This window comes from Macaca mulatta, chromosome 10 (genome assembly GCF_049350105.2).
Source record: "Macaca mulatta isolate MMU2019108-1 chromosome 10, T2T-MMU8v2.0, whole genome shotgun sequence".
NCBI classification, from domain to species: domain Eukaryota; kingdom Metazoa; phylum Chordata; class Mammalia; order Primates; family Cercopithecidae; genus Macaca; species Macaca mulatta.
This window is the reverse complement of record NC_133415.1, coordinates 77,050,526-77,078,105: the sequence shown is the minus strand read 5'-3', so window position 1 is coordinate 77,078,105 and position 27,580 is coordinate 77,050,526.

Below are 27,580 nucleotides of genomic sequence, written 5' to 3'. Positions count from 1 at the left end.
AGCTTTGCTTGCCCACAGTGGTAACTTGATGTCTTCCTTTCTCCATATCGTTTCTCCACATTCTCACTGTTTTTCCTGGAATCACCTCCCAAATAAACCACTTGAACTGAAACCTGGTTTCAGGGTCTGATATTGGGGAAATCCAGACTAAGACAGGCAGTTTTAGTGGGTCTGGAGAGATGAGAATATAGGGGAAAAAGCTGTGAGAGACATGGAATTACATGGCCTGGTCGTTTATCAACTGCAGAAGTGCAGGAATATGTGGTATCAAGCATGATGTCAGTTTTTCTTTCTCCTTGTGTGATTGGTAGAAAGATCTGCAATTCTCTGAGCTGGAGATGACAGGAGGAAGAGCAAACTGTGGTGGGAGGGCATAATGAATTTCATATGGGCACCATGAGTGAACTACTCCTACGACTCTGGACAGAGATGTCCAGCAGGCAGTTGGAAATTCAGAGGTAGACACTCATGGAGAGAGTTGGGCTGGTGGGCTTTACTTGGAGGCATCTAGGATTTTGATGAGATTTTTCCAGAGGAAGTCTAGGGAACTTAAACCTAAACCTTTTGAACAGGACATCTGTGGAAGGTGCTGCCTTTCAAGTTGGCCTTCTTTCCCGCTTAATTCTGACTCTGCCACTTGCCCCTTACACCCTAGTTGCCCTGACTCAGTCGAAAGAATTTTCTTGTCTAAAACTTCTTCCAGCAATAGAAAGTCACAACTTTTTGTTTTTTTCTGGGAGATTATTGACTGTGATTGTGTTGACAAGAGTATGTGCCTTTCTCTTCCTTGCTTTGGTTTCTACAAAGGCAAGTGTTATTTGTAGAGTGGCCATATTACTTATCATCCAAGTCAGGATACTTTTGAGAGTAAAAGAGAGCACTAGTTATAATTATAGTTATAATTATACCAGAGTATTAAGCATCAATTGAAACTATCTTAAGCAAATCAAGACATGGTTATCCTGATTATCTAATTAAAAATGTAGACCACCTTGAATCTTCCTACAAGTATGTGGATGTAGAAATAACACATAGGGTGAAAGAGAAGGACAGAGAGAAAGAGAGAAAAAAAAGGGAGGGAGAGAGGGAAACAGGGAGATTAAGGATAAATCAAAGATCCATTTTGAGAGTCCCCTGTGGCACAGCTTTACCTAAAACAGTTTTTCCTCCCCTTTCTCTGCCTCTTTCTTATGAGTGCCTACAGGGTTATTTAGCTTTTTATCTCCAGCCTATAACCCAGTGCCTCATATGTGCTAGAGAGTCAGTAAATAATTTTTAAATACATAAATGAGCAAGTTTCTCTATTAAAATTCTCCTAAAAATTCCATTTCCCAACTACTCTGGCCTATATGAAATTTTTTCTCCATTGAAATCCTATGTCATCTCTAGTTTTAATTGCATATTAAATATTTAATGAAATGCTTTTCCATTTTGTTGATTAATTTAGGCATGGGGATTCTATCTCTATTATACTGATTCTATTAAAATGTACTCCTGGCGAGGCATGATGGCTTACACCTGTAATCCCAGCACTTTGGGAGGTTGAGGCAAGCAGATCATGAGGTCAGGAGTTCAACACCAGCCTGACCAACATAGTAAAACTCCATCACTACTAAAAATACAAAAATTAGCTGGGCATCGTGGCAAGTGCCTGTAATCCCAGCTACTCAGGAGGCTGAGGTAGGAGAATCGCTTGAACCCAGGAGGCGGAGGTTGCAGTGAGCTGAGATCATACCCCTGCAGTCCAGCCTAGGTGAAAGAGCGAGACTTCATCCCAAAAAAAAAGGGTCCTCTTTTGGTATTTTCTTCTGTAAATAGGGATGAGTATAGTGCCTATCTCATAAATCTCATAAGTTTATTGTGAGGATTAAGTCAGCTAATAAATATGAAGAGCCTGGCCAATACTAAGTTCCCATTTTATGTTAGTTATTGTTATTTTTATTATCTCTTCTGGGGAAGAGATGAGGCCATTGCACTTACTAATATTTGAACAAAAAATAGTGACTTCATTATTTAATGACTTAAAAGCATGTTGATCCAAATAAGGTAAAATGGTCATGTCTGGTAGACTCATGAATGACATTCAATGTGCAGTGATACCAGATTTAAAAATTATTTTTTCCTGAAACACTCTAATTTCAATATTTGAAGCTGTGTTTGTGGGTATTCAGTTTTCTTTACTCCTTCATATGAGAGCATATTGGCTATAGTGAAGTGGGTGGGAAAAAATGCCTGGAATTTAAATTTGAAAACCATAGTTTAACAGATTTTCATGGGTTTTCTGAAAGTAAGATGAACTTAACTCACCACTGTTATTAATATTCTTTTTTTTGATTTTATAATACAAAAGTTAAAATGTGGGCTGGGCGCAGTGGCTCATGCCTGTAATCCCAGCACTTTGGGAGGCCAAGGCAGGTGGATCACTTGAGGTCAGGAGTTCAAGACCAGCTTGGCCAACATGGTGAAAACCCATCTCTCCTAAAAAATAATAAAATAAAATAAACTGAGCATGGTGGCACATGCCTGTAATCCCAGCTGCTCTGGAGGCTGAAGCAGGAGAATTGCTTAAATCTGGGAGGCAGAGGTTGCAGTGAGCCAAGATCACACCACTGCACTCCAGCCTGGGTGACAGAATGAGACTTCATAAATAAATAAATAAATAAATAAATAAATAAATAAATAAATAAATTTGTCCTTGCAGGTAGCATTGGCAGAACTTCTAATTTACCCAGAAATATGAAGCTTGGTAGATCTTAGGCAAGTGTGTCAAAAGAGTCCCTACAGTAGAGTTGACTTCTCTGCTTAAGGAAGACTTCATCCCCTCACGTCAGAGCTTATACTTGAAGACCTTGCATTCCTTGGTCCTTAGTTGAAAGTTCCCCAATCCAACTTTCAGCCCTTTCCCTTGGAACACATTCAGAAACACATTGGTCCCCGGCCCCAGTCCTCTTATCTGTAGTGGAGGCAAGTGCCATGTTACAGCTTCTTTATGACCCTTGTCATCTTCTTTATTCCCTCCTGACTTTCTGACCTGAAATGCTGGCAGTATTTGAAGATCTGGAACGTAAGTTTTGCTTCACTTAAACCTGGTTTCTCATTGACTTAAGGTTCCCTTAGACGAGTGCTGTTCAGTGGAACTATTCTACAAGGATGGAAATGTTTTATGTCTGCCTTGTCCAAGATGTTAGCCACTAGGCACATGTAGTGACTAGAATGTGGCTAGTGTAACTGAATAACTGAATTTTTAATTTTATTTTAATTTAATTAATTTAAATAGCCATAGATAGCTAGTGCTATCATCTTGGACAGTGAACTATCTTCTCCTACACAGATTTTATCCGAGTTACAGTTCCTGAGGAAAACAAAAATAAGCAAATATGCTATTTATTTATGATGACAATCACTGTTTAAACCACATACCTCAATAGCCACAAAGACATTGAATGAAATTGTGAGATACACTAGAACATTGACTTAAATCAAAGTCTTCCCTTGACTTGGATAATGCTGTCAACCTCTTGCTTTTAGTTTCACTCCTTTCATCTCTCTTTAGGTACATACTGCCAAGTCTTAATGTTGGAGATCCTCAGGAATAGGTCAAAGACCATCTCCCTTTCTAGCTCCATATTCTGTTTCCAGTTTACCGCAATCATGCCTATAGCTTCAGAATCTTCTCTACATCGATCACTTCCAAAGTTGTATCTTTAATATACACTTCTCTTTCAGGCTTTCTCAAATATAGCATGCTCAGAACTGAATGTGTGACCCCTCTCACAATCTTGGTCTTTACATCACTGAATAACACCAATCTAGATGGTCAAGCCTGAAAGCTAAGAGCCATCCTTGAACATCTCTATCTCCTTGCATTAATGTCAAAGTCATCTCCAACTCCAGTTGTTTTCACTTGGAAAATAGCTTTCAGATCCATTCACCTCACTTAATCTCCACTGTTGGCACCACAGTCTAAGTTACCATCATCTCTTACCTGGATCTCCTGCTAGAAGTTTCTATGTGTCCATAGTCACACAGAACTATAGAAACAGAGTTTTGTCATGTGTCATGCTCCCTCAAGTCTCGGAGCCATTATAATGTCTCTAGAATTAAGATTGCTCAAAATAAACTCCAAATTCACAACCCTCCCCTCATCCCCTCTGCCCTGTCCTGCCCAACCCCTGGTTCCTGGTTCATCTTGAAGTTTTATTCAGACCCTAACTCAAATGTCACTTCCTTAAGGTTAGTTTTCTTGATTCCCCAGATCATATCTGGACTCTGTTATACATTTTCCTATCACCTTGTACTTCCCCTTCTGAGCACTTATCACAATTATAATTATCTTTCGTATTATCTCTCCTGTTAAAAAGATAACTTCCATGAAGGCAAGGATTTGTTTGTCTTATTCATCACTTGATTCTTGGTGCTTGAGTAAGTACATGCACATAGTAAGTGCTGAATAAATTGATTCCTTGGATACTTAATGTGAAGTTAATTGTATACTCTTACTGCCTCAGGTTAGTAAGCTGGACTGTCACTCTATATTCACGTTAGGAAATTGACAGGAAAATGAATTTGGTAACTTGTTATTCACATTTAATCTTAATCCTCAAAACTGAGTTTCTCTGTGAATAAAACAATAAGTTACTGGAAATGTGGAGTTTTCAAAACAAACTCTTGATGTAAAGTTTTATCCTTCTGTTATTGCAGGTGCAAACTTTCCAGCTGTTCTGTGATATTTTAAATGTGTTTCAAATGATTCATTTACTACTTTGAGTAGTTTATCTTGGAGATATATATGTATTTTAAATTTAGTTAACTTATTGATACTACTCTAATTATTATTTTGTAGAACTATGTTCTTCCAAGAGATCTTGTCAGAGACTCACCAAAGCCATTAATTGACCGTGGTTACTGAATTCCAAAGAGTCGTCAATCCTTCAGGAATAATCTTTGGGATCAGTTGTCATTATTTATCTAGCATGACACCATCTACGAACTGTGTTATTCAAAAGTGGAACTTTTTCTATTTCCTGTGTCATTGTTTCCAAACACAAATTTGACAATTTCCATGCAGGAAGGGAACATGAGCGCTTCTGGACTTGCACATGAATTTTTTGTCCTTACCTATTAATTGCTCAACCGACCTTGTAACTAGCTTCCTCCCTTTGATCTGATACTTTCTTATTTCACGCTTGCAGATGTTTTTAAGTGTTCTAATATTTCCCCACCTGGGGAAACTGGATGTTCTGTGGTAGTTGATGACATAGTTTGCTAGGCCACCATGGCTTTATTTCATAACTTTTTCCAGAAAGTAAACTATTTAGGTTGAGGATAAGAAAAATTGTGGAGTTATACTAATCTAAATGTGACATACTCTTCATTGACTTTCCTGGTTGACAAGTTATCCATCTATTTATCTATCTATCTATATCTTTTTTAAAAATTAAAGCCATTTAAATAAAAATTACTTAAAGGAACTGTGGACTTTTAAAGATTCAGAAAATCAATTTAAAAAATACAAATGTCCACATCATTGAGAATATTCAAAGCAAGTCACAATATCATTTAAAAATTAGCCATGTAGTAAATATCAAATAAATTATTAATGTATATTAATTTTATTGTATTTAGTAATTAAAATGGTGAAAACATCATGAAATATTTATACTCCTCTATGATCAATAACTGTTTATACAAATCTTTTTTTTAGGCCACAGAAAACTTTGGTTCTCATTAATTAATGAGTTATTTCAACTAAACATTCAACTTTTGTTTCTAGAAGCACACCTTTTTTTCATTTCCTAAGGCAATTTGTAGTTTATTATAATTCTATTAATCATCAGACTTTGTTACTATTAAGCAACAACTGAGAAATTAAATAAAATAATTCTTTTGAATTGAGGAACAACTATTTCCAGGTGATTGTAACAATAGTAATAATAACAACCATGCATATATTCTGTTAGCAGAATGAAAAAATGTTAAAATAAGACCAAACTTCATTTAAAGCAAAGGTCTAGGTTTCATATGTGCATGAGAAATGGAAATTCAATTGCTAACCCAAATCTGAACTAAAGTCATAATCAAACTAACTGAACTGTTCCAGAGTGTATGGGGGAGGGGACACTGGAAGGTTTACCTACTTTGGAGGAGGGTGTTAGCTATTAAACCATACACCTCAACAGATTACTAAATTCAAGAGATTGATTGAAGGAGCCATTCAGATTATATACCATATGCTATTCTAAATTTTTGAATGGCTATTAAAAAAAAACAAACACGGGTTCAGATTTTTTTCCCTATTAAAATGCACCCTGTTGAGTGTCTCTGGGAACACACACATTGTCCTCATCCAAGCATACCTGTGTTCTACGGTATACTGTCTTGAAGGCATGTTATTTACCATGGGGATAGAGAATTTAGTTCTGTGCCTCAGGTGCAATCCTGGCCTGTCCCTTTATTACCTCAGGCATCTCGCTTAACCTCTCTGAAGTTTAGCTTCCTCCTCCTGTAAACCATAGGAATAATTACACCTAATTCTTCACATACTTGTGTGGATTAAACGAGATAATTCATGAAATTACACCATGAGTGTTCAGTAAGTACTAATTTTTGTTAGTTCTATTATTCACCCCATGGACTTTGAATGAGTTCTCTTGGTTGGGCTTCAAAGCCTTTACATTTCTTGTTGCAATATTCTCATCAGAAAAGGATGTAGTATGAGCTTCAGTATGACTGCATTTGGTAGTGTGAGTCCTGGTGTTAGTGCATTTGGGTTTCTAAGAAGACTAGACATTAGGACCGGATTGGCTGCTTCTGCCAAAAGAAACAAACCACTTCAATTTCATTAGCACAGCCCTGCAAATAGCTTTTCAAGTAGTCAGGGAAGTAAAAGTTCTATTGAGCTTGGGGCTATTTTGCATTATCTCCAAGGGACACTTTCTCCCTGGAGAGGCCACCTGCATCTTATAACTTAAGAGGGTCTCTCTGCTAAGTCCTGGAGTTTCCACACAGCTGCTGAAGACAGACGTACGTTCCTAGCATTTGGCATCACAAAGGGAGCTCAAAGGCCAGGCGGGAATCTTGCTGTCATTTTGTCAATCCCTTGTCTGTTTTTCCCCAGGCTTCCCCAAAATTTCCATTAATCTTGGAGCCAAGAAATACAACACAATCAGCTTATGCAGTAGCCTTGAAAAAACTTAAACTTTTGATTTAGAGGTAATTGTAGGTTCACTTGCAGTTAAAAGAAATAATGTAGAGAAATCCCATGTACTAAGCATCCTTTACCGAGTTTCCTCCTATGGGGAAGTTAAGATACAGAATAATCTCATCATCACAAAAATTCCTCTTGTTTAGCTTTTATACCATGTCTCCCTCCCATTTCACCCTCTCCCTCATCCTCAATCCTTGTCGAGCACTAATCTCTTTTCCATTTCTGTAATTTTGTCATTTCAAAAACGTGATATAAATTACACCATACAGTGTATAACCTTTTGGCATTATCTTTTGAAATTCAGCATAATGCCCTGGAGAGTCATCCCAGATGAGGGTGCATCAATAGTTTGTTCCTTTTCACTGCTAAGTAGTATTCCATGATATAGATGAAGGAATCTGGGTTGTTTCCAATCTTAGGATAATATGAATAAACCTGTTATGAATAGTTATGTACAGGTTTTTGTGTGAACCTAGGTTTTTACTTCTCTGTAATAAATGCCAAGAGTGTGATTGCTCGGTGGTATTGTAATTACACGTTTAGTTTTATGAGAAACTGCCAAGCTGTTTTCCAGGGTGACTGTACCCTGTATATTCCACCAGCCATCGATAAGGAATGTAGTCTATCTGCATCCTCTCCAGTATTTGTTGTTGTTACTATTTTTAATTTTAGGTATGCTGACAGGTGTGTAGCAGTACCTCATTGTGGCTTGACTTGGCATTTCCTCAATGGCTAATGACGTTGAACATCCTTCTTAGCAGTATTTTGCAGATGGTATACTTTAAGAGCTAGTATGCCATCTGAAAGGGGGATCCATTTTCATAATTGAGACCAAAATTAATTTATTTGGACGAGAATCAGGTCCGAAAAAGAGAGAACGTGTGTGAGCTGCAGTATGCTTCATCTTGAACTCAGGTTTCCTGAATCCAAGCCAAGTGAGCTTAACCAGACCCTATCACTAGTACACATCAGAGATGATTTACTTGCTCTGAATTGGGTGGTAAAAATAGAGCAGATTGATGGCCAGTTTAGAATATCTGAGTAATATAGTGATTCTCTGTGTAGTATCTAGCAATTTATTATCTACTGGGAAATCAATAAATAATTGAATTTTTTATACATACATTATATATGTAAATCTACATACATATATGCAAATATCTGTATATAGGTGTATCTATGTCTCTCTAGCTAGCTATTTATCTAGAGAGAGAGACGTATTCTTCCAAAAAACTTCTACCTTTTTTTTTCTAAAGTAGGCACATTAGAAGTTTTGTTTCACTATTTATAGCAGGGAATATATGACGAACGTGGTGTTTTTATTATCTCAAGTTAATCTCTAATGTTGGTAGACATCCTTTAATCAATTATCAATGGGGACAATGCTACATCATCCTATTTGGAGAAGCCTCAAATAGGATACATCGGGAAGAACAAAACATCACTGCCATTGTATTTCTGCCCAAAATGCACAAACAAAATCTAATGATAAACAATCAGACCTACATAAATTAAGGAAAACTTCATACAATAACAGGTCTGTACTGTTGAAAAAAAATCAATGTCTTGAAAGTCAAAGGAAGACAGAAGAACTTCAAGATTAAAGAGAACTAAAGAACCTTTGCTCAAAATGAAGACTACTGCAGAGATGATGAACAGTATGTGTAACTGAGACATCCAAATACTCAGAGAGTCTGCATTGCATTATTGAGAAAACTGATGAAATCAAAATAAGTCCTATGAATTAATTACATTTAAGTTCCCTTGTTTTCATCATTGTATTGTTTTTATGATCTTTGTATGCCTTATGTATTGGCACAAAGTCCTTGTTGCTAGGAAATAAACACTGAATTATTCAGGACATAATGCCTGCAACTTACTCTCAAAAGTTCAAGCACTACAAAGTGTGTGTGTGTGTGTGTGTGTGTGTGTGTGTATGTGTTTAGAAAGACAGGAAATAAAGCAAAGCAGTAAAATGTAAACATTTGTGCATCTGGATTAAGAATATGTGGAAGTTTTTTGTACTATTCTTACAACTTTTCTCTCAATTTGAATGTATATTAACTAAACTCTCCTCCACCCCCAACAAAAGAAAGGAAACCCACGCCTGTTCAATGTATTCTGTAGTTCTCATTAAGTATTAATAGGGTCAGTAATGAAGGTCCTTGGAGAAGACGGAGTTCACCTTCTTGATATGCAGATGAGGAGACAGAAGCTCCCAGAAGTGAAATGCCCTCTCAGGTGCTTCCCAGGAGGGTGATGGAGGAGCTGGGACTGAAGATGCCTTCTGATGCTCTCCAGTGGCCTTTGCTTGAGCTCTGGCCAGGCTCACACACAGACAGAGCAGGGAAAATGGTAGTCAAGAGCTCTGTTTACAGTGAGAGACTTTTTGGGGAGTGGGAGGAGAAATGAGGTGAACTGAGAAGTTGTAGATCATTTCAGAGATTCAGAATTGACACATGTATTGTGACTCCTTACTCTGATCTGAGAGCTGTCTTACCACTTTGACTTTGCTAAGAGACACACTCTTTCCATTTGAACCTAAACAAGGACAAAACTCTGATGACCACCTCCAAAGCCAGCTGCTGTGCAGACCCAGCTTGTAGATGGTGTAAAAATAATCCAAAAATGGGCTTAATACAGGAAGGAGTAAACAATGCATGTATCTAATTCAGAAAGAAGGTATTTCAGATAGGGGCTGATGTGGCCAGCAAAAGAAATAGTTACAAGATGGAATAGATACGAAGTGAAATGTACCCCAGAAGTCATCTCAAGTAAGATAGGATATTTATTTCATATTTATAGACTCATGGAGAAGCTGAGCTTTTCAGATTGTGAGCTTACACTGGCAGTTTCTTCCATGTGCAGATAGCCCTAAGCACCTGCTTGTAGACCACAGGTTAGGAGACATCCAATAAATAGCTGGAAGGTCGTAGTTCTTGAGGTGATCTCCAGAGCTGAACTCTAGTGCTGAGCATGACAGCTAACACAGTTTACTCAACACGTTGCTGTTTAAATAGAACTTCAATATGCTTTCTCATTTACCCATCACAGAAACCCTCCAGATAGACTACGTTGAGAGAGGCAGGGCTTGAGCTCCACCACTTGATATAAATCAGTGCTCTTTTCTTCCCAAGATGGGGCAAATTCCCAGAGATCATCTCCCCCTGCACCCACTGTATTTACAGAAAGGGTGAAGGCCAAAAAAGTTGAGCCCTTGAAACCAAAGAGCAAAGTGTGTTGCTACCTCTGGAATACAGCATCTTTTAGATGCTGGTGTCTCATGTCCATTAGAAGAAGACATTTTAAATCTAAATATTGGAAGGAGTAAATAAGGATCTACTTTCAATCATTCAACAAATATTTATTGAGCATTTACTATGTTACAGGCACAGTGCAAGGCTATGCAAATACAACCTTGACCAATACAGGTGTGAATTTTGCACTTGTGATACATATAGGCTAGGGGGCAAATAGATAAAAGCAACTCTGCCACATGTATTCTAAAGAAGAAGCCCAAAGGGCCAGGAGGTAGGATAGCAGGAGTCCAGCTCTGTCCTAAAGATCAGGAAGGCTTCCTGGAGGAAGTGAGATAGAAGGCCTGGGGTGGGGATGGGATGAGAGGAGAGAGAGCTTTTCAGGCACAGAGAACAGCTAAAGAAAATATATAGCTATATGACTTGAAAGAGAAAGAAAATGTGGCTGAAACAGAGTAAGGACTTTAATGGTAAGTGACCTCCAACCACCCCCTCACTTCCTCCTAACCACGAACACACACTCATTTTTCCCATTCAAATTCCCAGAGATCCTTTTACCATTATTTTCAAAACTAGCCTTGAAATGATTTATTTTGTCAAGTTCTCAGCAGAGAAAACTGCTAACACTATTTAAATCAGAATCTCAGGCAGTGGTACCAGGCCTGAGGATTCTTTAAAGCTTCCCAGGTGATCCCAAAGTTCAGTCTAGTCAAGCTGGGGCCTTTAAACCCCTTCTTGACCATGGACACTGGTTAAGACAAGGAGAAAAAACACTTCTGGCCTGAGAGGTGGAGGGGAATGGTGAAGAGCTATGTTCTAGCTTCTGAGGTTTGTAAAATATGTTATGGAAGTGAAGGGAGTGATGCCCAGAGAACCCAGGATAATGTCCTCATTTGGGATCTTTACAAAATTTAATTTTGAGCATTTATATATTTTTTTATTTTCAAAGATTTTTGGGGAACAGGTGGTGTTTGGTTACATGAGTAAGTTCTGCAGTGGTGATTTGTGAGATTTTGGTGCACCCACCACCTGAGCAGTATACACTGTACCGAATTTTTAGTGTTTTATCCCTCACCCCCTCCCACCGTTTCCCCCAAGTCTCCAAAGTCCATTGGATCATTCTTATGCTTTTTCATCCTTATAGTTTCACTCCCACTTGTGAGTGAAAACATACGATATTTGGTTTTCCATTCCTGAGCTACTTCACTTAGATTAATGATCTCCAATTCCATTCAGATTGCTGAGAATAACATTGTTTTGTTCCTTTTTATGGCTGAATAGTATTCCATGGTGTATATATAGCACAATTTCTTTATCCATTCATTGATTGATGGGCAGTTGGGCTGGTTCCATACTTTTGCAGCTGCAAATTATGCTGCTAAAAACATGCATGGCAAGTACCTTTTTCATATAATGACTCCTTTCCTCTGGGTAGATACCCAGTAGTGGGATTGCTGAATCAAATGGTAATTCTACTTTTAGTTTTTAAGGAATCTTCACACTGTTTTCCATAATGGCTGTACTAGTTTATATTCCCACCAGCAGTGTAAAAATATTCCCTTTTCACCACATCCCTGGCAACATTTATTACTTTTTGATTTTTTTTATTATGACCAGTCTTTAAGGAGTAAGGTGGTCTTCTTGGCCAAAAACCCTAAAGCAAATGCAATGAAAACAATCATAAATAGGTGGGACTTAATTAAATAGAAAGTTTCTACACAACAAAAGAAACAATCAGCAGAGCAAACAGACAACCCACAGAGTGGGAGACAATGTTCACAATCTATATATCTGACAAAGGACTAATATCCACAATCTATAAGGAATTCAAACAAATTAGCATGGAAAAAAAAAAAAAAAAACAAATCCCATAAAAAAATGGGCTGAGAATGTGAATAGACAATTCTTAAAAGAAGATATATAAATGACCAATAAACATGTGAAAAAATGCTCAACATCATTATTGAGCATCTGTATTTGACTATGAAAAGATTGAGGGCTAGGTATGGTGGCTCATACCTGTAATCCCAGTGCTTTGGGGTGCTCAGGCAGGAGCATCACTTGAGCCCAGCCTGGAATTTGAGACCAGCCTGGGCAATATAGTAAGACCCTGTCTCTAAAAAAAAAAAATTGAAAACATTAAAACAATTAGCTAGGTGTGTGATGGGCACCCGTCATTCCAGCTAGTCAGGAGACTAAAGCAGGAGGTTTGCTTGATCCTGGGAGGTCAAGGCTGTAGTGAGCTATGATCCTGCCACTGCCATCCAGCCTGGGTGACAAAGTAAAAACTCTGTCTTTAAAAATAGAAAAAAAAATCAGGAGCTCAATGTTCGGGATGCCAGTGCAGACTTTTCACTGTTGTTGTTGGAGAAGGAAGAGGGTAGTAGATGGTGTGAGCCCTGGAGAATTCTCTTCCGGCATCATCTTCCTGTAGAAAACAGTGTGACAAAGCTGTGATTCCCCAAAATTCATTCCTTGATAACAATTGTGTTTGTGCTACATAGCCTGAAGCAAAGCTAACAGAGGTAATAGCTGTTGAAAAAAAAAATTAACGGGCATGATGACTGATTTACAGCTTTGTCATAACATAAATTATAACAGGAGATGGAGGGAATGGCTTTTTGGAAGCCCTGCTTTTCTGCAGAGGTGCAAGGCCCTTGCTGCTTTTCCAGCTATTGTTAAGTTTGCTAAAAATAAGATCTGTGCAATATGTAAACATCACCCCGCCCCAAGTAAAAATATGGATCATTCAGATACTAGAGGCAAGAGAAAGTCAGATGTTGGCCTAAGGCCTTAAGTTCATGTCCCTGACAGGCTCTGAGCTTGTCAAAACTGCTCTTCAATCCCCTTGCTAATAGCATGGTGTGCTTCAGTTACTGAATTGGTCACGTAATTAGCATACTCCTCTGGCTGGGAAGAAATCTGCGGGTACACTCTAAATTAAAGAAAACCAACTTGTTGTGCCAGGTTATATAATTTAATGAAGAATCTGTAGACGGTGCCTTTTAAAAAGTATGATTCTGTGTATAAAATTAAGCACTCAAGCCGAATGTTTCTCTTTTAGCTCTCAGCCAAGGCTCACTGTTGTGTAAATGAATTAAATGCAGCCAAAGGCCCATCTGCTTCACAGGACAGAACCAAATGAGACCGAGATGCTTGGGGTCTATTTGCCCTTGCTTTGTAGCATCTTGGGCAAACCAGCACTGATGTCCAATGTGAGAGGCGAATATTTCTGCTTTTATCATTGTCGTAAGCCACAATTTTTTTTCTTACCTCTTCTCTGTTTGTTATTTAAACAACAAAAAAATCTGGTGGTAGATCCATCTGACCTCATTGAGTCCAAAATGGCATCTCCCTCTCCTTGTTCTTCCTCTCTAGCCGCTCCTTTATTTTTCTTCTTTTCTTTTTCTCTTTCATCTGGCTTCTCCACCCAAAAAGCCAAGGGAAGTGAGGTAACAATAACTTTGTTGCATTTCACCTGGCCCACCCAGAGAAAATCTATTTCTAGGCAAATGCGGAAAACCCAAACCTTGTGGAACACAACCAGCCCTTTAATCTAACATCCTCTGTGCGCTGCAGAGTCTAATGTTTAATTTGAAAAACAATCTGAAAATAGCATGAAAGGAAACGTGGAATTTGCATAGCTATATATATGTTTAAGATAGTCATAGTCGTTTTGGAAAATACTGTGTTTGAGAGCTGAGCCTTTACTTGAAGTTGCCTGAATTTTCTGGACTCCTCTGAGATAAGGAGTGTAATTTTCAGTTGAGTGATGGTTGCTTTTCTGCACAGTTGTCTTGATATTAAGGAGTCAGAAGTCAAAGCCTGTCATTTTGGAAAACTGAATGCTGATATTCAGAGCTGTTTGAATGATCAAAACTAAAGTCACAATGACGACGAGGTTCTAGTTTATTTCTAATATCCGTTGGATTGCCATGCTTTTCAGAATCTTGTTAAAAATCTTCTGTTTTCTCTTTCTTTCCTTTTATCTTTCGTCCATCTCTTTCTCTCCTTTTCTTTGCCATTTTCATGGCCTTTTTAAAAATCTTTTTTCTGCATATTCCTTTTTTTTTTCAAAGTTTAAATTGCACTAAAATCTTTTCATAGGCATGGCCTAAGTTTGGCTTATTCCAGCCCAGTTGCCAGATGAAATCTTCTCTCCATAAGCCATTTGAAGGACAACTTCCATTTCCAAAGCCTTAAATTTAATAGCTGGAGAAAAGAAAAACAAAAATATCTGCTGTTTCAGGCTTCCTAACATTTCTACCACATTCAAGATGCCTTTTAAAACATTCTGAAAGTTGCTGGGAACTCAGGTGTCAAGCATAAGCTCTTCATTTGGTGAGAGACGTTCTGCGGGTCAAGGAGACAAGGTAAAGAGTGCAGAGGTGTAAAAGTTTAAGGGTGATTGCAAACCAATATGTATGCCTCTAGGAAAAGGATTTTAATCTTGGGATCCATGGATAGAAGTCAAGGAGTTTGTAATAATCCATTTTCTGTTGCTTATAACAGAACACTTGAAACGGGATAATCCATAAAGAAAAGGAATTTGTTTCTTACAGTTATGGATGCTAATAAATCCAACATTGAGAGGCTGCATCTAATGACAGCCTCCTTACAGGTTGCATGGCAAGGAGGATGAGCGTGCACATGTGCTAGCTCAGGTCGCTCCTTCCCCTTCTTGTAAAGCCACCAGTTCCCCTTTTATGATAACTCATTAATCCATTAATCCATGAATGGATGGATTCATTCAATTCTCATTGAATTGAGCCCTTGTGATCCAATCACCTCTTAAAGGCCCCACCTCCCAATACTGGCATACTGGGGATTAAGTTTCAACAAGGGTATTGGAAGGGACATTCAAACTATAGCAGAGTCCATGAACTTAATCGGAAAACATTACTTCTTTGTATTTCCTAAGCTTTAGTTGAAATACAGCTTTTCTACCGATTATAAATATGGACAAATAACCCGTGGTAATGTCAGCAGTCTGTAACATATTACAATACAGTTGTTGATGTAGAGACATCTGGTCTCAACAGATGCTTTATGTCCAACACTACTTAGATATTATGGTAAATATTAGACCTATCACTAGATCTTTCTATTTAAAGCATTAATAAGGGAGCACATGCCTCACAATAGCAATTAAAAATATTATTATAGATACATGGGAGCTAAGCTATGAGGAGGTATAAGAATCATACAATGGACTTCAGGGACTTGGGGAGAAGAGGGGGGGACGAGGGATAAAAGACAACAAATATGACACAGTGTCTACTGCTCGGGTGATGGGTGCACCAGGTTCTCACAAATCTCCACTAAAGAACTTACTCATCTAACCAAATATCATCTGTACCTCAATAACTTGTGGAAAAACAAAATTTAAAAAAGATTATAAATATTTCATTATTGATATTTTTCTTAATTCCTTATATTTTATTTAATGCATTTAAAAATTGTTATTCTGAGAAGCAGTCCACGGCTCCATTGAATTGTAAAATGAGTCCATGTAACTAGTAAAGGTTAAGAATCTTGACTCTGAGACGAAATGATTCTTCCAACTGGATTCTGAGTGGTCCTTGATTTTGGAGAAGGGGAGGGGTATAGAGGAAGAGGAGAAAAGGAATCTGGAATTTGTTTGGGGCCTAACAGAGTTTCCAATTGCTTCTGTTGGTTCTGTATCCAGAGCTAACCACCTGAATAGCCTTTTACAAATGTGGAGAAAGGAAGAAAGAAAAAAACATAATTTACACTAGACAGGGACATCTAGGGCAGCACCAAAACAAAAACCCGGCTGGGTGCAGTGGCTCACACCTGTAATCCCAGCGCTTTGGGAGGCCGAGGCAGGCAGATCACTTGAGGTCAGGAGTTTGAGACCAGCCTGGCCAACATGGCAAAACCCCGTCTCTACTAAAAATACAAAATTTAGCCGAGCGTGGTGGTAAGTGCCTGTAATCCCAGCTACTCGGGGAGGTTGAGGCACAAGAGTCACTTAAACCTGGGCGGCAGATGTTGCAGTGAGCCGAGATCATGTCACTGCATTCTAGCCTGGGTGGCAGAGTGAAACTGTCTCAAAAGAAAAAACAAAAAAACGCAACAACCCCACAAAGAGTCTCACACCAAAACAAAAAACAACAGCCTTCTTATGTTTTCTTCCCTCTTTTTGGACAATTTTTCTTTCTGGTGCTAATACTTAAGCTCCTTTTTTTTTTTTTTTTTTTTTTTTTTTTTAGCAGTTTTGGAAATGTAATTTTAGCTATATTCTAGAAGATGCTCATGCACTTCAGTGTTACTTTCCATAGGAACTTGTAGGCAAAGCTGCTGTGCCATTGATTGAGCCCTTTTTCCAAACTGTCACACACTCACAACTTTTCCTGCCTAAGTCTTTGCTGATATTTACAGCCATAATAAAAGACCAGCTTGCCATGGAGATTGCTATTATCTGTGGGAGAGGTTGGTTTATTTGCAAGACTACAGAAGGGTCTATGAACTTACATGGGAAAATAATACTTCTTTGTATTTCCTAAGCTTTAGTTGAAATGTACCGTTTCCATCTATTATAAATATGGACAGTAAACCCATGATAATATCAGTAATCTGCCACATATTACAACACAGTGGTATTGTCAGTAGGGGCTAGAGATATAAACTGACAGCCACTGCGTATGCTAAATTTCCAGCTGTGAACCACATTGACTTTGGGAGTTAATAGTTGAAGTAAAGTGAGTCTAATGAGACATCATGTTTTTCCAGAGTTTCTGTTAAAATAGTCTCATCAGAGTAATATTGAGAGGAGGAGGCCCTGTCAGAAAAAGCTATTTTTTGCTTCTATGATATCTTTTGATTCTGCAAGGTGGTGGAAAGAAAAAGCAAGGAGGAGGAATGTGGGAAGAAAATGTTGGCAGTGAACTTTATGGGGCCTGGGGGACAGACACAGACTTTAGTCAAAGATATCTAGATTTAAATCTTAGCTCTGCAACTTTCCTAGCTGTGTGATCTTTGGCATGTAGCTTAACTTCTCTGAACTACCAGTTCTTCATTTGTAAAAAGAACATAATAGTGGTATCCACTTAAAGAGTTATCATAAAAATTTGATAAGCTAGGCATGGTGGCTCACACTTGTAATTCCAGCACTTTGGGAGGCCAACGTGGGCAGATCATTTGAGGTCAGGAATTCGAAACCTGCCTGACCAATATGGTGAAACCCCGTCTCTACTCAAAAAAAAAAAAAAAAAAAAATTAGCCGGGCACAGTGCCGCACACTGGTAATCTCAGCTACTTGGGAGGCTGAGGCAGGAGAATCGCTTGAACCCGAGAGGCAGAGGTTGCAGTGAGCTGAGACTGTGCCACTGCACTCCAGCCTGGGCGTTAGAGTGAGACTCATCTCAAAAAAAAAAAAAAAAAAAAGAAAAAGAAAGAATTTGATGGCATATAATGCATTAAGACATTTGTCACAGTGCATGGTATACCATGTAATAAGAACTTAATAGAGGGTAGCTTCTGGAAGGCTGCTGCTGTGACCAGGTGAGTGTGTCAGCTGAGCTGGCAGAAGTGACAAGACTATGAGCAGCTGCTGTTTTGACACATCTGCTGTGTTTGTCTCTGTGCTCAACCAGCAATCCCGTCCCACTGGGGAGGGAGTGTTTTACATTGGTCTTCCAACAGCCTGGCCTACTTCCTTTATTCTTAATAATCTTGTTTTTTATTATTATTATTATTTTTTTTTAATTAAGTAACTGGCTCTGTCAGTTTTGCTAACTAAAAAATCAGGGTCTTAATAGTAGTTAGCATTTACCTGCCTCACATGCTGGATTAATCAGTGTGCGTGTGAAGTCATGGAATTTCTTAAAGTCGAGATAGTGATTCTGCTCCTCCCATAATGAGGGTGTGAGCACTGAGGTAAGTGTATATATACAGATTCATATCTGCACTTGAGCTTTTGTTCATATGTAGTTAATGTTTTAAATGGGATAACCGTTTGACTGATAAATAAGATAATTCATGTGAAAGTCTTTGTAAACAGCTAAGCATTAGTAAAAGCCAAACTTCATACTTATTAAAGTTGTTGCTCAAAACAAAAATCATGTAACTGTTGGAAAATTGCCCACTATCACGGAAGAAGTCAAGTCCCTGGGGAGTAAAAGGGGATAGGAGATCCCTAAGCTTTAGCCCTGGTTGATCGCTAAGAAACCAGGGAAGTTACTGCTCCATTTATAATCTCATCTTCCTCTTCTGTAGAATAAATATACCCCAGACTTGGCCTATGTTTCAGCCTTCTTAAGAATCATTCTTGGAGAACGATGCTAAAAAGTGGTTGATGAAGAGTATGGTAGGTGAAATTTTGGGGTGGTCCTCTACGTATTTCTTGCTTCTTCCCATAGTTGGTAATATAAATCTCATTCACAAAATAACACTATTTTAAAATCTACTTAGTTCTTAGTAAGGACCTTTTTAAAAAAGTTCAGTGAGTGGTTAGAAACCCTCATAATGGTCTCTAGCCTCCTGCCATTTGGACCTGGACTAACTTAAAAATGATACGTGCCTTGCCTCTAATTACCTGTGTGTTTATTGCAACTAATAAATGTATTTTATACAAGTTATTATTTTACAGCTTAGATTTAGCTGCATGTTTGTTTTAAAAAGTTCGACAACAACAAAAAACATAGCTCATCTCCTAATGGACTGGGGCATTCATCTGTTTTGAATGTGGAGACAGAAACTTAAAGAGAGTTTCAATTTGTCTTATATTTATTGTGTATACAACTCACTGGGCTAGACACTATGAAGACGACAGAGGTGGTAAGATATAGTTCTGCCTTTAGGAGTGAAATGATCAATCATTCTCTAAAAGACTGTCAGTTTGCCAAACAGCAAAAAGAAACCAACTGGTTGCTAAATACGTGATTTTCATTTGCCTCATATCTGCACTGGTGTCCAACATGGAAGGAGTAAGTATGTATCCACATGTGCAGAATGATTCGCCCAGGGCTAGTTTAACAATTGCTATTATTCATAGTAATAGGCTAGTTTGCATTGACACTCCTAATTCAAAGTGATGTCCCGCCTGCTTTAAAAATAGGTCGGCGTGATAACTTATTGGCATAGTCACCCTTGGGAAATCACAAAGGGATAGCTCTTTACCAAACTGGTGGCTGATATCCAGGCTTGGTTTGAAAACTGTGCTTTGAGGGAGCCTTGTTTCTTGTGCTTGGCCAGAAAAGCACAGAAACGCTGCATTATAATGTACTGCTTTTAAAATCAAGATTTGGCTATACATTTAGGATAGTTTATGCAAAACTGGCAGAGGTTGGTTTCTAGCTTTTTTTAGTTTCTAGGTTTGATCATTTCCCTCTGGTTAGTGTGGAGAGAACTAAAGCCTTCTGTTCTGACCAAACAACCACAACCCAAATAGGCCAAGAGACTAGGAAAATACCAGGACAAGTGAAATGAGGAGTGTCCTTTAGAGCAGCCAAGTTGAGGCACAGAGCTTAAAACCAATGCTAGGGCATGCCCAAGAGATTTCTTAAGAGGGCTGATGGCACTTCTTTTTGAAGCTGTAAAGTAGTGGCTGTTTACATAAAGGCAGAAAAAATGTCAAATACTATATAGCTGTGTCTGTCATGCTCTTCTGTTATTTTTTCCTCTGTGTACCATTTTGGTAACAGTTTCTTAATTTTTCCCTGGGGAACCATTTCTTTCTTATTTTCAGTTCCTGAAGTTTGGATGGGACTTACACAGCCTCTCTCTGCTTCCACCGCCACCAGTGATAGTCACGTGGCCCATACTTGACCAATCCGAGCACTGTATCCCCAGCCAGAAGGATTAGTTTGGAGTATGCTCCTGGTGTACCATACAATTAGAGAGCCTTATTCCCAGGGCTTCTGCTAGAGATTTTAGGGAATAGGTGCTCTGTTCTTTCTAGATTAGATGTACCAGCAGTATGTAAACCTAACACTCCTGGAGACCATCTTTGTCACCACATAAAGGGATCTCCTCTGAGAATGACACCAATCCAGAGGAAAATAGAATTGAGAGATGGTGAGGGGTTATATTCCTGATAACACCAACTGAGTTATATTAAAAGGGGATCTAAGTTCAGCTTTGCCTAAACCCGCAGATCCAGTTAATTGATTTTTCTCTTTGCATAGATTAGTTTGGGTTATGTTTCTGTTGCTTGCAATGAAGAGTGCTTTGAATAATATGTGGTATTTTATAAAGTCTATGTATCAGTCATCTATTGCCATGATAAGGCTGCATAATGAAATACTTAAAAACAAAAAACCTCAAGGACATCCGACAATAGTCATTTCTTTCTTATTTATTTATTTTCTTTCCAATTTTTATTTTAGTTTCAAGGGTTACATGTGCAGGTTTGTTACATGGGTAAAGTCGTTCTTTTTAATGTATTCATGAGGTAGTTGAGATTGGGTTTGTCCATGCTGGGTTTAGCTAGGGTAGGTTCCTAGCTTCAGATTGTTCAAGTGTACTCCATGTATCTCTTATCCCTTTTGAACAAGTGGCTATTTGGGGCATGTTATACTTTTCATGGTGACTGGAAGCAATGCCAAACAGCAATCCCAATTATATAAGCCCAGCTCAAGCCTTCCCCTCTGGCATGTTCACTAACATCCCACTGGATGTAAGTAACTTGGTTAAGTCCAACATCAAGGGAGTGGAGAATGGCACTCTTTCCATGAATATGGGGGAAAAGGGAGTGAGTATTTGATGACCAATAATCTACCACAGCCTAAACTTAACCAAAGGAAATAAGGACTAGGTATTATAGAATCATGGAATTCTAAATCTGCTGTAAATACAGTAACAAACAATGTGAAATATTTTAAATACATTAATGTAACAAAAGGCTACTTTTTAAGAACTGAGATATGTGCATTCCTGAAAGATTCAAGTTTTGTTCTAATATTAACAATGTTGAAATTAGTTTTTTTTTCTTTTTTTTGCTTTGCTTTTGTTTGTTTGTTTGTTTGTTTCGTTGCTGTTGAGACGGACTCTCACTCTGTCGTCCAGGCTGGAGTGCAGTGCTGCGATCTTGGCTCGCGGCAAGCTCCGCCTCCCGGGTTCACGCCATTCTCCTGCCTCAGCCTCCCAAGTAGCTGGGACTACAGGTGCCTGCCACCATGCCCTGCTAATTTTTTGTATTTTTAGTAGAGATGGGGTTTCACCGTGTTAGCCAGGATGGTCCCTATCTCCCGACCTCGTGATCCGCCCGCCTCGGCCTCCCAAAGTGCTGGAATTATAGGCATGAGCCACAGCACCTGACCTTGAAATTAGTTTTGAAATAAGTGGAATACTGTATGACTGCTTCCTTCTGACTAAGGGATTAGTTCAGTGTTATAGTTATCAACTGAGGTAGACATTCAATAGCAATTTGTGTAATTTGATTTTGAAATTCAAAATCTTATATCAAACATTGTACAAATATAATGAACTATAGAGGGAGTATAAGATTAAAGGAGAATAGCTGGATGTGGTGACTTACTTGTGCCTATAATTCCAGCTACTAAGGAGACGGAGGCAAGATGATCACAGGAGCCCAGGCATTTGAGACCAGCCTGAGCAACATAATGAGACCCCATCTCTACAAAACTAAAATCAGAAAAAAATAGCTAGCCTGTACCATGCACCTGTAGTTCCAGCTACTCAGGAGGCAGAGGTGAGAGGATCGTTTGAGCATAGCAGTTCAAGGCTGCAGTGAGTTGTGACCACACCACTGCACTGCAGCCTGGATGACAGAGAAAGACTGTCTCTTAAAAAATATAAAGGAGAGTATCTGAAGGCATAATGATAATGCCTGTCATTCTTTTGGGTGCCTCCTATGTTTCAGGTACTGTGCTAAAGAGCCTCAGTGACATTAAATAATGTGGTCAAATTCCCACATTCTGGTAAGAGCCGGAGAAAGGACATCTACCCGAGGATGTCTTGTGTCAGAGCTTGGGCTCTGGCTTCACTACATTGTAGGAAATTTAAGTTAGACAATAAGGATGAGTTGGCAGCTTACTAATGGCAGATGTGTCTTCTCAATTCTAGAAAATGCTGCATTGATAAAGAAAACCATGTTCCAGTCTTGTTTTAAAGCAGGAGGTTGAACTAGGTGAAGAGAGACTGGTTAAAGAATACAACGAAGGGATCGGCTGGTACGATGATGCAAAGTACAGGACCTTGTGAGGCTCCCATGGGAGTTTTCTGTCTTGCACTATGGGTAAAACAATTGTCCTGGCAATTCATCATGAGGAGTTAATGTAACATGCATGAAAAGATTTTTCATATAGCCTGTGGCTGAGGGAGCGCAGTTGTTATAAAGTTCAATTCAAAAACAAAAACCACACTAGCTCTCTGTCCTGATTCTGTTACCAACCTGTCTAAAACAGAGGCTGAATTTGGTAATCTCTTGAAATCGCTTGTGACCCTTCACTTCTGGGGTTGTTTTGATTTGGGGACTTTTCTAGCCACTTGAAGAAAATATCTTTTAAAGGGTGATACTGTCCCTTGTTTTGTTTGAGTTCCAGCCGTGAGTATTAGGCTGCCTAAATGATCACAACTGGGCAGTAAAAATTCCTGAGGAAGCAGAAACATTCAGTTTCAAATTCCACTTGAATTAATGTATCTGGAGGTAAGGTTTTATAGTTAAAAATTTGGATGGAAAACATAATGTTTTTTTTTTTTAAATCTTTCCTTTGAATCGAGGTAACATCAGATTGAGGGTTGAGCATAAAGTAGCTGGAGGCAGTAACGTAGTCAGTCCACCCCCACTCAAGAAAACGAAACCAGTGAAAAATGTCTTCTTAGGATTTGTTATGTCTCTGTTTGACTAGCTAACAGTTTACGAGTGATAATGTGGATGATGGCTGTGATAATATCTTTAACACAGTTAATATAAGAATATGATTCTGTTTATAAGGCACTTTTCAAACAAGGTAAGCACAACTTGAAAGTAATTGCATGGGAGGGTTGATTCCAGACACGTGGAGGCACGATTCTCAATTCTAATTTGAGCCTGGAGACAATTAGATTTAAGGCAACCAGGAAAAGTGCCCACTTTTCATGGGTTGTGAAGGGGAAAGAAAACTCGATATATTTTTGTGAATCTCCTCCTCCTCTTCTACTCTTAGGATGGGAGGGTTGCTTCACTGCTGGGGAAGGTCCTGTGCAAACACACAATGCTGGGAATAATCAAAAGCCCAGAAAACTGAGTCAGGTACCTGCCTCTGGCAAAATTCTGAGTGAATAGATGGGTGCCCTGAGTGGCAGCAAGCAGGTGATCTGTCAGAACATGAAATGAGAGGAATTTCGAAGTTATGGCCTTGCCCAGAGAATATTATGCCTCCCACTTCTGAAGGTTTCAGTCTAAGAACCCAGAAAAAGAACACTGTATTACTCCCTGGGAGATCTGCTCAGAGTAACATGGGTCAGAAGAACTATTTTGAGTTTCCTAGTCAGAGTGGCATGACCTAGCCATGTTATTATTTTTGTGACTCTTGCAACTCATTGACCTCTTCTTTCATTTTTTTTTTTTTAATTTGAGGAAAATAAAGGTGATGAGTTGAATCAGTGGTTTTAAAATTGTGAACTTTGGAGCTCTTGTAGTCTTTAGAAACCTCAGATGATCTCAACAACCACTAAAGCCCATCACAGGTTTGGCAGACAAGTAGGGCAAGCAGGAAGAACTCTATTCTCTCTACTTCCAATTCATTGCATACGGGGCTTAAAACCTAGATGATGGGTTGATAAGTGCAGCAAACTACCATGGCACATGTATACCTATGTAACCTACACATTCTGCACTTGTATCCTGGAACTTAAAGTTTAAAAAAAAAGAATATTTTCCTAAGTTTAGGTTTGGATGTACAACTCTGAACAATAACTTCTGTACTTAGCCTGTTTACTAGTCAGTGTACTCGACCTTAAAGCTTGCTCCTCTCTAATTCCACCATCCTGGGTGATCCTGAGCATCAGAACCAGGTTCAGAGTTTATTCATTCTCAGAAGAAACACAATTCAGCATTATAAGTATCACCTTAGGCCTTAGGAATATAAAGAACAAAAAGATGATCCCTGCCCTCAAGGCTTTTATGGTTGAATGAGGAAAATACAGGCAAACCTATCATTATACTGCAACAAGGTGATTGATTAAAGGGAGGCCAATGCCAAGGAGACAGGGAATGTAGAGGGTGGATTGCTTAGTCCAGCTGAGAGAGTGAGATGAAGCTTCAAAGAGAAGGAGGGCTTTGACAGTTTAAGAGCAGATGTATGATTTTAAAATATAATTCAGTTCGTTTGAGTCCTCTGCTTGAAATACTCCAAGGGCTTTCCCATTGGATACACAATGAAATCCAAGTCCTTCTGTAGTTACAAGGCTGATATGATGTGGCCTGCGGCCTTTCTCAGACATCTGCTTCATCCTTTTTGGCTCCTCCACGCTCATTATCCTCTCCTCTTCATTCCTCGACAATCCATGCTCATGTTCAGCTTGTGGCTTTTACTTTTGCCATTCCCTTTAGCTGAAATGCTTTCCCCACCGAGTCTTCAGTAATGACTCTTCCTAATCACTCTGGAGTCAGAATAAATGCAGTAGCCACTTTCAATATTTCCAGTTTTCCTCCTTCTGGATACAAGGGAGGGATCAGAACTTGCCTGCCTTTTGATGTTAGGGAAGACTAATCAGGTGGCTTGCTTTGGCCAATGAAATATAAATGAAAGTTACACGTGTGACTTCCTGGCAGAAGCATTTCCTTTCCAGTGGGAGGGTCTATGAAGTTTCCTTCTTCTGATATGGAGACTCTAGAAGTCTATGCTGATACGGAAGAACAATGCTGAGCCATCACGCAGTGGATAAGTCACTGCAGAGCCTCCTGGGTTCATGGACGTCTTTGCCTAAATGAGAAATGAATGTTCATTGATCTTAGTCATTGAAATTTTAGGGCTTGTTTGTTATTACACTATAACCTAACCTAGCCTGACTGATAAATATTCTTTTGAACTCCCAGTCTCAAAGTAGACATCCTGCTTTACTCCCCCTTTGCTACAAATTATATTTATTTTTTACATTGCACTTCTGTGAAATAATGCTGTTTGAATGTTTATTTGTGATCTGTCTTCCTCCATGAAAACATAAACATCACGAAAGCAGGTATCTTACATGTCTTGTTCCATATTTGGCAAGTGTCTGGCACAAAATAGGCATGTTGTGCACAAATGCAGAACACAAAGTGTATCTGTGCCACGTGGGAACCAGTGTCTAACCTCTGGAGAAAGAAAACATATTTAGAAAGGCATGCATGAGAATGCTCCCATCAATGGGCCCCCCAAATTAGGAAAACATGTATAAGGAACATAAGCTATTTACATAATCTTTTTCAATCTCAATTTTTTAAGTCTTAGACTCTAAAATCTAATAATATGAAAGAATATGCAATTTATCCTGAAATATTATTGAGTATTTATTGGTAACAAAGTTAGATACAAATTTTTTGCTGAGTTTACAATCCACAAGTCCAGTATTACAGTGAACATCAGTGTTTTCTTGTTGTTTATTTAAAAAGTGAACTTTATTAAAGGTTACTACTCTATGTAGTGTGACTATGATAGTGACAGGGTCTTATGTGGTTTTCCTTTAAGATCTGAGAATCAAAATGATATCTTCTTTGTTTCATACATGTTGGCATTGCTTATTGCCAATACATTTCTTTAAACATGTATTGCACATAAGAAAAATAAAACACAAAAGTGGAAAAGTTAAGAAGTTCAATTGGGAAAATTATTGATTATAAATAATTTCAAAAAATAACTGGGCAAACTCTAGACATAGGAGAAATTTTAAGAAGTGTTAAATTGTCTATATAACAAAGAAATGGAAATTGTGTTGAAATAATTTGTTCAAATGTTATTGAATTGCTCATTTTTATAAAACTACAATGGCCCTTTGAAGCCTGTGGAATCTGTTAACATCTTTAGTGCTTCTGATGCAATACAAATGGTTTCCAATAAATAAGCTTTAGTTTATTTCTCAACAGTAAGTTTTGATTGAAGATCTTAAAGATGACATTTCCCTCTTAGGAAACTGTGCTGGAATTGTTAGCTTTGAACTTATCTAACTTTACAAGCTGAGCTCCTTTTACAGTTAGATAGTTGTCCTGCATTTGGGTGCTTACAACCTAACGCACTACCTCCTTCCACCTATATAAGGAAATTTTGAGGCTGGGTGCAGTGACTTAGGCCTGTAATTCCCACACTTTCATAGGAGGATTGCTTGAGGCCAGGAATTTGAGACCAGCCTGGGCAACACAGCAAGACTCCATCTCTACAAAAAGTTTTAAAAATTAGCCAGACATGGTGGTACATGTCTGTAGTCCCAGCTACTCAGAAGGCTGAGGTGGGAGGATTACTTGAACCCAGGAGTTCAAGGCGGCAGTGAGCTAGGATTGCACCACTGCACTCCAGCCTGGGCAGCAGAGCAAGACCCTGTCTCTTAAAAAAAAAGTTGACATGATTAAAACCTTATAGAATCAATACAATTAAATCATTTGCATTATTGCCCAGGAAATGTTCAATATTATCAACATGATTTTCTTAACAGGAAATTTTAGCATGAAACCTAGGATCAAGCAGGAAGTTACTTCACTTTTCATAACTGCAAGCATTGCTAAGCAAATTCCTTTGTTCCAATACAAACTTCGGACATCTTTGGCATGTCTTTCCTTCATGTCCTCATCTCAGATGCCACAAGGAGATGTACAACATGGCATTATTTTCAGTCCTCTGTTGTGAGCATTCAGTACCGGTTGTGTTTGCATCCACAACAGCAATAAACTATGGGAACTGTCTCTACTTGACATATCTGATTTCTACACTAATGGGAATTCCAATCTTTCTTTCCATCAAATGCTTAAAACACTGTTGAATGGATGAAATTATCCTCAAGCACTATGAGATATCCAATGGCATAGGGAAGGTACATGTACACATTGGACAGAAATGGAGTTAGTGTTGAACTCAAAGCCAGAGGTCAAACTACTACTATTCTTTTTTAAAATGGGATTCTTTATGTGACGGTGCTGTTTTCCTTTAAGATGATCCTTGCAGCACATGATAGAGGG